The following is a 15804-nucleotide window of genomic DNA, read 5'->3' on the forward strand; positions in this document are numbered from 1 at the left end:
GCAGTCATGTATGGAAAATTATTTATAGTAAATATAAAGAGAATTCTACAAATTTTCATTTTTTAAAGAAAAGCACACATTCCCTCGACTTGTAGCTAACATATGTTAAGGGTAAAATTACCCCCCCCCCTCCCCGCTTTCTGAAAGAGATAAGCTGAATGCTCTTCCATTATACTAGAAAAGTGAAAATATGTTAATTTGTTTTGATATATTTTCTCTATATCGTTTTCATATGTGATATTACAAAGAGTTGAAGTTCTCATCTAGCCATGGCTGCACCAAAAATTAAAAAAATTCATAGCTTTTGAACAGATTCTTTGAATTGGGTCAAACTTTGCTGATGCATTGTACTAAAATTGCTGCATTTCCTCAATTCACATATTTATTCAGATTTCATTCTCTATTAATGCTATAGACATTGCATACCAGCAGCCACACCACATGACCCTATTGTACTTGGGGACTGAAAATAGGTGAATGGATCAAAGTATTAATTTTTATTTCCTGAAAGAGCAATTATTCTCCTGTATAATTCATAACTTTTGGATCATAATACAAACTGACTATATTATTTATTGCAGCTTTTCTAGAACACTTTTTTTTTTCAATCTGACTTATGCTTTCTTTGATTTGCAGATTCTGAGCACGAGAAACCCAATCTCTTCACTTTCAACTCTAATAACTTTTGAAAGGATGATGCCAGCGCATTGAAAGTTAATATTAGTCACGAACAGTACTCACTAAGTGCTCAATTTCAGCTTAATCTGATAATTCCTTCATAGTGGGTGCTGTGGAGTTTTATATCGTGTTCTTTGTCCCATTCACTGCACAAATTGTTGCTGGGTGGTGAGATTATACACTTGAATAGACCTTAACCTTCAAAGGCTCTTTTCTCAGATAACACTTTGCCAGAGGGTGTACTTTCTGTCTATTATTTAGATAAGTTGGGAAAGTCCATCTGTATTGTGTAATACATGATATTAAAGCTGACAGTTGGCTCTTTTAGAATCTACACTTGGCTGAAAATCTATGTCTGGTGATTTCTTGATTTCTTGATTTTGTATGCATCTTGGTTGCCATGACAACACATCTCTGACTGGTAGACTGTGTTAGATACTAGGTCTTGTAAGAGTCCCTAAACACTTTCTGCAGTCTTACAGGAGGCCTTAGTAAAGACATGTGATATGGGCCAAGGACTAAGGTGGCTGATGGTAGGTTTTCTATCTCATAAGTCTTCACGTTATCTCTTGTCTGTCCTCATAGTCCTTTCACTGCCATCCATCGGGCATGAGACCTCCGGGGCATCACTACCTGGGAGCATCAAGTGTCATCATCAATATCAAGCTGTGGAAACGTCTCAAGCAGCCTTGGTAATATCATGCATGATGATACTTCGTCGGGATCAGGCTCTCTACTTTGAGCACAAAGTCCCTGTTGCACATTCTTTTGCTTGACCCTAATGAGGACTTTGCTTATAAACAAACAAAAAAGTCAATCAGGGACTCAAAATGCAACATCTGAGCATTCTTAGAATCAAGATAAAGGGGAGGGTGATGCCTACATACATAAAAACAGATACATTACGAACATGTGAATATTCAATCTCAGATGAATGTTGGCATCTCTTAAAGGTATCCCAAACCAACTCTCCTCCCATAGAAATAGTATATTGGTTTCAGATGATACATAGCATTCATGAGCAAGGTAAAAACAGGATATGCCTTTACAGATCAACACAATATGAGTCTGCATTTTGCCAAGTAATCATTGGTTTAGCATGCAGAATGAAATTCATTTTATTTGCAGACAGAAATAAAAGTGGACACTCGATATGGAGACCTTAATGCATCAACTAAGAATGTTATTGCAGTTTTATGTTATGTGCTGGTGGTTGGATACACATAGCTGTCGGACAAGGAGCCAATAACAGGTGATAGGAAAAAGAGATCCACAATAACCTTTGATTGGCGAGGGACTAGAACCCATGACCATTGATAGCAGGACTAGATTGGAATTTAAAAATGCCAGCTATAGGATTATGAGACAAAAACATCTTTAGCAAAAACATGATGCTTCACTCCTCAATTTTTGCAATATACATCTACAAAAATCACTGCTCAAGGTGGTTTTTTTTTATAGAGAATAATCCTTTCATTTGCAGAGGGATGGTTAGCAATTTCAACTATCGAAAAATAGATTATCGAACTATGAAAAACTAGAAATGTCGCTTTGGCGACTGGTATGCCTCCGCCATAATGCATGATTTTCCCAATAGGTCTAGATAGTACATGTGGACAATGTGCGATTACATTTTCACAAAATTGGCAAAATATTGAAGTGACAAGTTTGTCACAAATGTGTTGAATGTTCACCTTCCTTGACGTAGGTTTAATTGGATGAATAGGAGAGCATGTATCTAGGGATTTAAGGACTTTAACTTGACTTTGACCCATTCATACATTTAGGCATTGAGTAATTTTCAAGGTACAGGTGTGGAGAAAAAGTGCAATTTCTGAATTGAATAGTAAATTGTTACCATTTTCAACTGGCCCTTGACCCTAAAATTCATAAGATAATCACTTTCAAGTAGAACATGCATAATATGTACTAAGTTTCAAGATAACTTGAGCCACTTCCGAGATATGGAGGAAAAAGTTAGTTCAGCACTTTCACTTGATCTTTGACCTTTTGACCTTTGAGGCAAAAAAAGAAGAAAAAAAAAACTTTCCAGAGAATTTCTATTAGGTTACACATGTATGCATACACCAAGTGTAAAAAAAAAATAACCCTGCTGGCATTGCATGATAGGAGGGAAATAGTAAAATTTTGAAGTGTTGCACTTGACCTTTGACCCCTGACCTTTGACCCCATGAACCCTACATTCTCTAGATAATCACTTCCAGTCAGTATATGTATATACTATGTTCCATGAAGATACCTTGAACAATTTTTCCAAGGTATGGAGAAAAAAAAGAAGTTTTAATATTTTTACTTGACCTTTTGACCTTTGACCTTTGACCTCATGACCCAAACTTTCACCAGAGAATCTTAACTGGGTAATACATGTATACACTAAGTTTCAAGAAAATCTCTTCAGGCATTCAATAGATATGGTGGAAATAGTGAAATTTTATGTATTTGACCCTGACATTTTGACCTTTGACCTCATGACCCAAACTTTCACCAGAGAATCTTAATTGGGTAATACATGTATACACTAAGTTTCAAGAAAATATCTTCAGGCATTCAATAGATATGGTGGAAATAGTGAAATTTTATGTATTTGACCTTGACCTTTTGACCTTTGACCTTGAGCATGTGCACCCAAAAGTTGATAGGCACAACTTCACCCCCTAATACACATACATGCCAAGTTTCATTAGGATACCTCAACAGGTTTTGATAGTTACCTTGTCCACAAAATTCATTACGGACGGACGGAAGGACGGACGGACGGACGGACGGACAACCCGAAAACATAATGCCTCCGGCACCACTTCGTGGCGGAGGCATAAAAAATTCTCTAATAAATAGAGAAGACATGAAAGGACATGACCTCTGCCAATAAAAAAGAAAATAGATTTGTCACATTTTTATCAATTGTCTTTAACTGGACTTCATGCAAATCCATAAACAGTCACTAATCTCATCACTCTAGAATGAAGGACATACAGTGAAGAAATATAGAGTGACAAAAATAGACCAGACTGCAATTGATTTCATTTTTTTCTACTTTCGCTTGAGAAACACATCAAATACTACCGCAAATCTTAATATAATTGTAATCAGTGAAGTGTACACACTAAGTAATTTGTTTGCTTCATTTTTAATCTTTTCTTTATTCTACAAATTATGCAGATATTTAGCATGCTTATATTTCTTAAATGTAAATGGCTGTCATGCTTTAAAGGGACTGTACAGTACTGGTTGAGGTGGGAATTCATGTTTTGAACATTCCTAAGTGAGATAATGAAAAGCCTCTTATGAAATATGAAAGAGCTTGTAATTTTAAGACGGATTCAACATTTATTTGATGAAAATTGGTTTTCAAATGGCTGAGATATCCAAAAAAGTGCTAATAATAAAAGGCGACATGCCACAAGTTTATCAGGATCTCTTTGTTTCACCTTGTTTTTGGATATCTCAGCCATTTCAAAACCGATTTTCATCAAATAAACTTTTGATACCCCTTAGAACTGCATGCTCTTTGACATCTCATAGAGTGGTTTCTGAATATCTCGCAAAACGTTAAAAGCTAAATCCTCACCTCGACCAGAACTGTACACACCCTTTAAGGTCTTGATAAAAATGAATGAAAAATAGGTTACCAGCTTATCAACTATAGACAAAAATCAACAACAATTCTCCTTACACTTAATCAACCATACAGAGAATGCTTCAGCAGGGGTTGGAAGTCTTCTAAACAGTTCTCTAGAAGCCCTAGAGAAGGAAGTATGTGTGGTACCACTGATATATGGGTGCTTTCTGTTTCCCTGAGCAATCTGATGAATAGTCAAACATGGTCAGTGACACAGGTGGGCATGTGATTCAAGTCAGAGGTTCTCATCTCATGAGATAGAAGAGTTGGAGTAGACAGCAAGGTCAGGATTCTATCAATAACAGATCCATTAGAAATGTCTGAAGGAACTTTGAAGTGGGGAGGGACTGGGTGCTGGAAGATACAATGTCTACAGCAAAGCCCTAAGGTCATGTGATCTTAATACAATCAAAAGAATGGTGCCATAGTGTCATCATTAATGTAGGGCTTTTCCTGTCTAGCCTTGTAGACGGTCATTGTGAATAGATCCTTCAGGGATATTCAATGAAGTGCATACAATTGATGTGTCATAGACTGGTAACATTGTATCATGACATGTAATATGGGCAAGGCAGTGATAGTAAGGTTTGTTGGCTTTCTCTTACATCATACATCTATCGTTCAGCTTAGCGTGATGACCAATTTATGAATCAGAGAGAATGCACTCTTTTTCACATGCTTTCTTGTTCTCATCACTCAGATTATTATTCTTAAATGAAAATAACACACCACTAGGCCAAAGAAAGTGTGTGTAAGATTGCTACCTTACATTCAGCAACCAAAAACTTATCTTTTTAAAAAAATAATGACATTTAGACATCTTCAGGTTTATTTGGGTAAAGGGGAGGAATGTGGTCTAGGGTATAGATAGGACCTGAAATGAAATAGTCATGTTCATTTCTCTTCAGTTTTGTTTGAGTCACATGACTTAGAGTGTAAGTATGTACATTATATGCAAGAATAAACATACTGACAAATGTCACAGGGCATGAGGAGAAAACTTCTGTCATACAGTTACAATCCATCTTCAGTTTGTAACTTTCCTTTTCGGCTTTGGTGGATGGAGTAAGGCAGTATGATATGAAACATGATGGTTATGTAAGGTGACTATTTCTGCTGAATGGGTTTTATGACACCATCCCTTGGGTCTGCATCGTGGGCTGTCAAAGGGGCTAGAGTGATGTAAGTGGGCAATTGACCCAAAAAAAGAAATACTTCTCTTCATCTACGTGCTGAGCTTAGGTCAGGTGCCACCCACTCATCTTTTATTTCTTAGAAGTTTGTCATTATCTCTTGTTTCATTTGCTCTCTGTTGCCTGTGCTGTTCCTTGACTAACAGATTAGCTTATTTCATGATGGTTTGGAGCTAGTGAAAAATGTCTTCTACTTACATTAGAAATAGCAAATGGTAATGTATTTACTACAATGATAAAAAAGAATGATTCAAATTTTGTTTGCAGCCCCTGCATGCATCTAAAATGTGAAACTATGAGCAAGGATACTCTAAAAACAATTTGTACTCTTTTCAAGCTGAGTGGGCTAAATCTTAACTCATCACCTAGCCATGAATACCTGGCGCAAGGTTAATGAAACTTATTTTGTGTATCAGTGTGTCATTGATGAACTTCTCATCAAATTTCCAGAGGATTTTAGAAAGGTATCTACAAACTTTAAGCTTTGCGGTCACCTCATTCCAGTGGGATCAAGCTGGATGAAACCAACCCCCATCAAGGGCTTAACAGGTTGGTCCTATTTTCCTATCACATTAGCTGGCTCTTCTCTGTCTCAGAAAGCTTAGTCTCTCATCCTAGCTTTTTGATGGGATGCACAAAGACACTTGGGATATCATGATTGAAAATAAGAATTGAAATGAAATGACATTAATTTGGGATCCACTAAAAGTGTTATTGAATCATGATCATTAAACAATGTCCTCATTAGATCCTTAGTTTATTAAGTTAAGATAGGTGGAAGGAAACCATTCTTGGCAGTACAGACACAAAGTGTCTTGAAATCAGGCTAACCACTGTCTTGGAAAATAAGGTCTTTGCTGCCGAAGGGTAACAGGCTAAGATATATAATTACCTTTTTGTAGTCTATTCTGAATAACAGTAAAATGTCAATGAAAGAAAACATGATGGAGGATTGTACATTTTTATAGTACAAAGTGGAACAGAATTGTATTTATGATACGTGTAGGTGGATAAAATAAGAACAATTTATCCACTGTTTGCAATAAATGACTATTCAATTTATTGTAAAGAACACAGGAAAATTTGCAGGTGATATTTTCTGCCTTTGCCTATCTTCAATGACAATGAAAAATTATAGACTACACACAGAAGTATGGTAATGATAACATTGATAGCATTTTTATTTCATTCATTAAACCACTGTAAGAGCTGTTATTTCAATGTACAGATATTTTTGCAAATGAGAAAGTCACAGACGTTATCGCGAGATGTCGTTTTTCACAATTCGCCACCAAGGCTAATGTAAAATGTAATGTAAAACGCCCGTCCATTCGCAGTATTTTTGCCTGTTGTCAAACAGTGATTCACAAAATTTAAGAAAATTAAACCCTTGCAAAAATAACAGTTTTTACAGTACAGTAATCTATACAGTGAGGATTTGCTTCAGAGCTCTTTAAAAATTGAAAATATTATAAATTTGCTGTTCTGTCCATCAAAGATACATCTGTCCCATTCCCTCTATATTGTACTGATTATTTACCTCATTTTCATAATCATTGTTGTTTTTTCTCATAAAAGAGTGATTTTATTGTCTATAACAAAGTTTTACTCCATTGCTATTAATGACAAGAGAGAAAACATTCAAACAACTATCAATATATCATGTGTCTCTACAAACAAAAACCTAAGGCAATAACACTCTTATATTCAACATACCAGTGTGTGAGCCAGAACTTGCATTATGTGGTAAGTCGCTATGTCAAACAACAGTCTTGGTGTATAAAAGAATTTAAGATAAAAAACTGGAGATAAGACACGCTCTGATTCTGTAACATGAGACATGATTTGATGCACTCTCAAACACGAGAATGGTCTTGCCCAATACCGGTAGTTCTTCCTTTGTTGATATGAGTAAATGTGCAAATAAATAATCGGCTTAAAGCAGAGTCAAATTTCACACAGGTTGATGTACTTTCTTTATCTAAAAGCATTCATCCACACAATGCAAGGCTTACTGTGTAGGTCTATGTTCTTAAACCTATCTTAATGGTCTTATATATGTCTGAAATGGATAATTTATCATGGGAGGGAGAACTGGCATGATTGACTGTGTATATCATTTGTGCCTTCAAATGGAAATGAATGAATGAATGATTACATACATAAATGCAAGCACAAACACACATACATATGATGTACATTACAATACACAAGACAAAATTCAGACATACATCCATACACACATCTCGTATCACCCTACTGGATCCTCTTCTTTCATATTCAAAACACCTGCTGTAGGGGAAAATAGGCAAAAAACAACAACAACAAAAACACACCTCCTAACCCTAGTCTGAATGAAGACATATACACCAAGTATTCATAATATATACACAGCAAACCCACTTCACAGCCATCTTTGGTTATCACTGATACTACACTCAGCAGTGTTTTGGAAACCTTTCCAATAAGGCTGGCTGTTTTTCCTGTTTTTGTTTTCATTTTTGTCCATTTAGTGGGTAAAGGGCATGAAGATGATCTGTCCTCACAGTATCACTTTCACTGCTTACTCCAGCTCCACACATTAAGAACTTTCAGCATCTCTTCAAACTCTCCTGGAAAATGCTATCCATCTACCATGGCAACAGAATAGCAATTTATACTTGTAGTGCTCCCTACCGATTTGTGCTACTGGCTCGTAATGAACAGGTTACACTGAATTTAATAAAGTGTCTTGATGTAATCAAGGATGTAATCAAAACTCAGATCCTCAACAAATGACAATAGAAAGTTGTTTGGACGAAAGCTTCATAGGAGAAGAGTTCCAAGGTCCTTCAGACACTCTCAGCAAACATCCCATTTTATGATCAATATCACTTCCGCAGCACTGGAACACTACCAGCACTTTCCTGAAAACAGCTTTGTTTACAAACAGTCTTTGCTAGCCAGTGACCATGGACAGAGATTATGTCACCATTTTCAAAAGGTCAAGGAAATCTGATGATGTGGCTTTGAGACAAAATCAGCACACACAGGAAAGAATGAAAAGAAACAATGTCTGTCTGATCTTCTTGGGTTAAACTTATTTTTTTTTTCTTTTTTTTGTGTTGAAAAGCATTGAGCAAATGCACTATCCCGTTAAATGCCAGGGTTGAGATTAAATCAACTTACTTTGTTTCTTACAGTTTTAGGTATAAAAGATAGCTAATTTTCTCTCATATTTTAGACACACTATAGCTATGAAATATGTCTCTAGGGGGAAAAACCAACTGAGAAAAAACGTTAACAGACCTTTCAATGGAAAATCAGTAATTTCTTCTTGCAGCTTCTCACCAATTAGAATAATAAATCACTGATAAAAAGTTGGAAATTACAATTGGTTGCAAGTAATATTGCCTTAACAAACACAACAGAGAAAGTTTCTTCAAAGCAATCTTGAAATGGATCACCGCTCCCCTCCATGATTCCCCTAGTTTTTCTATCAGTTGCCTTTTCCTCTCATATTATACGAGAGAAATCCACAGAAATAGCTCTCTTGAGGAGTCTCATGTTCTCAGCTTTCTAGACGTCACAAGCTGTCTACTAATTAAGAGCCCTCACAACCTTCCAACCCTCAGAACCCTGCCCATGCAGCACACCACAAATCGCTTCACTTCAGAATGATGGATAGTCTTACAACAAGACTTCTCCATTATTATGCATGTCCTGTAGCTTGTATATGTGTGTGTGTGTGTCTGTGTCTCTGTACAACACTTTTCACTGTACAGAAATAACTGAAATGATGAAGTTAATATAGTGAAACTTTCTCAGTATGATCTTGTACTATCATGTTTTCTTGATCCACTTGTTCAAGTTTATTATGCTCGCAACTCAACTTATAAAAGAAACATATTTCAAAAAAACAAATTGTTCAAGTTACTTATCATGAAATACCCATAAGATAAATTGATAATGATTGTCCTCTGATAAGGCTGTTACAAGCAACAATGAAAAAATGATAATGACATGATAAACATACCAATGTGGCTATTTTCAAACCAGATGATATTTCTTGCATTTCAACCAGAGTGGTGGCTAAATCAATCTGATCCATAAATTTAGTAAGAATGACTCAGACTAACATGAAGGGAAACTTTTCAACCTTGCTTCAGAAGATTTATCATCCAGGAACAAAACATAGTGGTTGTGCTTTTATAGTAAACTTACACCTTTATCAGCCCTACATTGTCCAAAAGCTTATTGTTATTTCACATCTAAGGGAGATTGACAGGAACCTTTGTCCATACATGCTCCAATTTAAACTGAAATATTCCATGGAGTCCATTACTGCTTCAGAGAATCAAAGTATGTGTAGAGTCTTCAACTTAAAACTGATCAAACATTCACACAAGTGAGGGAGATAGGATCTTACTTTTCAAGGGGGGGGGGGGGAGTGAGAAAGACTAGGCCCCTTGGGGTCAGTTGATGCAGTGTGGTGAGCGGAGACAGAGATAAATCCTCAGCTGAGATTGGTCGCTCTGCCTCTCACTTGAGTGGTGTTCATTTCATGTGACAATGAGGCTGTTTGCGGGTGAGTACCAAACACTTGAGATATAATTACAGTCTAGGTATTACAGTCAAGGGGGTGTGGGGCTGGAAACCAGATAGGGTTGGGATGAGGGCTGGAAGGGGAGTACAGGTTAAAATGGGTGTGTTGGGAGGAGAAAAGGAAACCTTTTAACCTTAATGGTGATAATTCCACTTTACTAATGTGAACAGAAATTGGCTTTGACTCGGAGATACAAAGACATTCACATCATACCACTATTACAAGTGGTGAAAGCTAGAGGAAGCTTAATGATCTGTCAAGAGCATAATCTCTCCCTCTCTCTCTCTCATCTCACCGTCACAATACTGGACTTGGCATTTATTCTTTCAAAGTCAAACAATGAGTGATACTGAATTCGCTGTGTATTTTCTCATATTACTTTCAAAGATTTATCAGTTTGCCCACATTTATTTTGCTACACTACTTTATCTGTCATGTTGTAGAGTTATAGGTGAGTTTAAAGTCAAATTAATGACAAGACATTTCCAACAATGTATACTGAAGAGAAGTAGTGCGACTTTAGTATTGATCACATCTATCTTGCAATCCTCATACACACAGGCAAGGAATGTCTTAACAGGGGAAAAGGTGTAGCACTAGGAGCTGCCTGGTTTCCACACTAACAGGGTCCCAAAGTAGCCTTCACATGCTCTAGTTTTGATGGTTTATGATATCTTAAATACTTACCTTGTGAGATAATCCAGTATATGGAACCATTGAATGAATGGTAAGGTTTGAGTTTTTTGGACTGTGGAATGTTTATGGCTATTTCCTTCAAGCTTTTTTTTTTAGAGTTGTTTGATGTTTTTTGGCTCCTTTTTGATGGTTCTAAATCTATCAGTCCTCATACATCTTAACTTTCCCTTGATAGTCTTCAATGGATATAACTGTTAACATGTTACACACTGTGCAATATGACCACTATAACAAACTTCTCTTCTTCATGCTGTTTATAAGGTATGCAGCATTGTAGTGTGCTGAGAGCTAAAAAGGCGTATTTTGGTGGAAAACACAGGGTTTTTTAACCTCCTGCAATGCCATGTTTAGTCATACAATCTAGGGAAACACAGTATTTTCTGTGAAACTTGCAGTATTTTTTGCCAAAAAACCCCAACAAAATACTGCAAAAAAAAAGAGTATCAGTATCTCTGTAAATGCTATATACTCAGTGGGTTCCTCAACAGTTGACTGTTGTTGTTATACTTATTTTTTTTTGTTACATACAAAAGAACTAATGGTAGTTATCCACTCAATGAGTCCATCAGTGTAATTAGGAGTCAAGGGGTTAAGGGAGGTTGGGTAGATTGGTAAGTCAATGAGTCACAGGTGGATGATGTAGTCTGAAGGCCAGATTCTGGTATCAACCGTGATTTGCACAAAGTCCCAGATGAGCCACGCAACATCTCTGCCTTTACTGATCAGACCACTAGCCTTGCCCAAATAGGGGACCCATCACCTTGTTGTATCCATTACTGTCAGAAGGTCTTTATGTTGCTTCAGAAACGATGGACGATGTCTTATCTTGTTTCGTCTACCAGGCAAAGAAAACTTCTGTGTTTGAAGGATTTAAGTTGGGATTAATGGTACACACTACAAAACAAAACAACAGAAAGATCACTTGCCTGTCCAGTACCTTGGGACTACCAATTATGAGAGTATCAGAGTTGGCTTTGAAGCCTGGAGCAAGATAGACTAAATTCTAGTTGTCATCTTAATCACTTACAATAAACATGGTAAAGATTTTCAGATTAAACACATTATTCTTCCCAAGAAGCTGAGGGATATAGGAGTGCCGACTAAAGATTGACCAATCAGAGAAAAGATTTGCTCCCTAATTGGTAAGAGTTAACTCAATCCCTTTTTCTAGCAGAAGTCAGACTTTGTCAAGTGAAAAGCAATTATGGAAAGAGGCTGCAACTTTCTGCCGCTACATGTAATGAAAAGATTTCTCCCCAAGAGACGGAAACACTCCTAATAGTTGTGTGAGAGGAGATACTCTATTTAACATCACTTATATCAGCCATCAAATCTGTACTTGAATGCAGAGAGCTTTCAAGGAAAACGGTGCGAAATAGGGGGATCAGATTTCAGGTTAGAAATTGTCAACAGTAGGTGGAACAAGAAGACTTGCTCCCATTCTTGGATATGTGAAATCATACACTGGGCAAACCTTGCCTGGATAGGCCTACCCTACTAGTGAGATAATAGAACCCTAGATTTTGCCTCAGGCCAGGTAAGAGATATGAGGTAACATGAATTAGCCTATGTGGACACGCACCCAGGCTCACCAGCACTTACCAGACCAATGCCCACTATAAAGGATGCAGAGAGACAGATGTGTTTACAATCATGCAGACCCAAGATGCAAATACTGAGAACTTTAAATCACTTTTATTGTTTACTTTTCAACATATCAGGTTAAAATCTGTCCAATCCTTATTCATACCCTCTGCTATTGCCCTTAAATTTTTAAAGGCAAAGAGTTAGCATAGATGCCAAGTTCAAAATATTTTTATGAGTGAAATTTTCATGACTCGGCGTCTCGGCGCACGCGCATGTGCCTGAGCGAAGCGACTGAGCGAGGGGAGGGGGTGTCTGCCCTCCCATGGTAGGGAGCTTTTTCAATTTTTAGCTCTTAACGGAGCAAGCTGGTGCATTCCTAAGTTACTATTTTTTACTTATTTTGAAAGACAAAAGGGAAATATGCCTTCAATTGCAACTCTCACTTTAATCATTTAAGCTCTGCTCCTGATGCGTGAGAAAAATGCGTGTTATGCATGAGATCGTGAGACGGACCCTAAATGCTTGAGTCTCACGCAGAATGCAGGAGACTTGGTAGCTCTGAGTTAGTAGCTATTCCGTTACATCGGATGGCTGACTGATAAAGAAAATGACTTGTGTACTGTTCTCACACTAGTTCATGCTACAGCTGACAATACATAAGAACAAATGTATAAGAAGGTGTGATGTCATGCAACACTCCACTAGAGAAGACAATTGCTGTAGTGATGGTAGTCCTCCTTTAAAGGTTCTATGACAATATTGGTGTTAATAGAAAACACTAGGAGAGATGGCATCTCTGGTCTCCTGCAGAAACAAAGCTATAGTATACCTTTGGTCATCCTGTCTATGAGCATTCCCAATGTGGACCAACCCAAAGTTCAATACTGATATTGTATTTGATGAATAAGTGAGTTATGAATCTTGACAGCATCCCTATTCTACTATGCTTTTCACTTCATATCAAGGGTATGTTGTTACCTTAAACAATATTGCCTGTAGATATCATCTTTGAAATGCAATACATCACTCGAATATTTTATTCATTAGGACAGTGTAATGTCTTCACCAAAAAGACACAATGTAATAAAATTTGATGGTAAAGGGTGAGAGTTGAGGTTTTTTAAATTTATCAAAAGCAATAAATGTTTTTTCCCATTTTTCATAGAACAACAAGCTTCATAATGGTATCATGATCTACAGGCAAAAGAAAATAAAAAAAAACTTACTTCATAAGATAATCCCCTTACAATGACCTAGCTGAAGGACAAGGGGACAATTTTATGAAAGGAGGATGTTACACCAGCATAGAAAGCAAACATCTTTTGGAATGAGACACGTACTATGAAGAGACACTTCCCCGTTGCCGATTGCTCAAGAGAGTGCATGGCCACGTCTCTCTCTGAAGAGAGCCTTCACTGACGACACCGTCATTATGTGCTTTCTAGATCAAGCGTGTCACAATCTCAGACGTTCAAACATGCTCAGCCCAGACGGCTTGCAGGAAGCAGCCGAGGTATCACCATACCCCAGTGTTTGCCTCTTGTCAAATCACCACACAGGCAGGCTAACGCCACAGAGGAGGTCGCACAAATAACATTTGTTGTCAGCGGTACTTTTCGTGGTCCCAACACCTCTCACTTAAGTGGCTCCTTTCTTGCCAAGGCAGACAGCTCTAAGATATCAATACAAATGAGTAAATATGTCAGCCACACAAGAAGGTTAAACATTCTGTTTTTGTCTTTGAATGAAAGAAAGCGGAATAAGGGTCTTCCTTGCAGGATGTTGACATAAATGAGACTTAAGGTCAAGGAAACTCCATTTCACAAAGTACACTTGGCATTCATTTGGAGGAGACACTGTTCCTCTACCTACTCTGTCTTTGTGTATGTTTATAGACTGCACTTCATGGCTCCATGAATGACCAAGGCAAATAATAGACACTTGCAGATTCAAGGAAATTTTCAATTTTTTCTTGATATATCATTGCTTCCCCTGACTCTAACATTGGCCCTCTTCCAGCTGAGAAATGCAGAGGTATTTATACAACAGGGTTACAGGGTTAGAATTGAAAGTGAATATGTTTAGGGATCAGAGTCAAAGCTTAAACACACAATTTGGCTGTGGGGCAATTCAGAATAGGTACAATATTTTCTATCAAACAATAAAGAATGTATAGCTCATTGAATCATATTCACATCTATATTTTTATGTCGTCATCAAATTTCAGGGGATGAATAAAAAAAACAACAATCATCACATATTGTGATTTCTTTCCTTCTAATGCCTGTCACTGACTGGGCTTTGACAACCTGGAAGTGATGTTCCACTTATATTCATATTTTTTTAACACATGGTGTGTCTCAGTACAAATCACGTGCATAATCCATGACGGTAATATGCAGCAAGGCTTGTATGCTAGGCATGCAAACATTGAAATATAGCTTATTGGATGTGGCAATTTTAACAACCATTAGCTTTTAACAGACAATGTAAAGAATCTATCAACTCTGTAAGGACAGAATTCTGGTTTCAGTGATCTCTGACTGGGCTTAAGTTAAAATGCATCAAACTAAAAGATTGATGAAAACAAGAGATTATTATGGAGAGGGGTGTCTCCCTCTACAAATGAATTTTGGAGACTGGGTATGTAGTCCAGTTCATTGTGTCACTGCAAGCAACCAGGAATAGTCTGGTGGTAGAGTCACTGCCTGGAAAGTAGATGACAGGTTCAAGTCCCATGGTTCCTTTTTTCCGACATGTTTGTTAGAATTACAGAACAGCAGTTGCAATCTTACAAATTTTATTTGTAGAGTGAGACAAATTCAACAAAACTCACACATCTTTGAAATTGATCTTAGAGATAATGAGAAACTGAAATGGCAGGCCTACAGCACAATAGCACTTCAAATTTATGAAAATTACACGAATGTTACAAGGCATAACTGATAGCAATGTGTCTAGGATTTCAACACAAATTGGGAAAGGCTGCATTTTTCCTATGCTATATCAATGATAACTGAGGCTGTGTACATCTAACCTTAAAATATATAACCTCAAAGTGTTAGTTCCTCTCCAATGTTCATGATTCTTCAGTCCTTACAATTTTCTCTCACACTCTAGCTAATCAAGGGGGTCTTTCTGCCTCATCCTAACAAATCTTGCCTGATATGGAGTGTCTCAGAAACCTGGGCAGCCTTGGGATCCTGCTCATAAGACTAGCATGCTAATGTTGGCATTCTCCTGAAAGGCCAAAAAAAGACAACAGAAAAAGATCTCTCTTTCATCGCGGTCAGGTTTCAGCTCGTGGACCCATAAAGGATCAGATACTTGTCCTCAATTTCCCTCCTGTGCATTGCTCAAGGTTTGGGGTTAGATTTTACTGTCAAAAACATGTCTTGCCCTTGTATTCTAGCTATTCATCTTGG

This window comes from Diadema setosum, chromosome 1 (assembly GCF_964275005.1).
Source record: "Diadema setosum chromosome 1, eeDiaSeto1, whole genome shotgun sequence".
Lineage (NCBI taxonomy): Eukaryota > Metazoa > Echinodermata > Echinoidea > Diadematoida > Diadematidae > Diadema > Diadema setosum.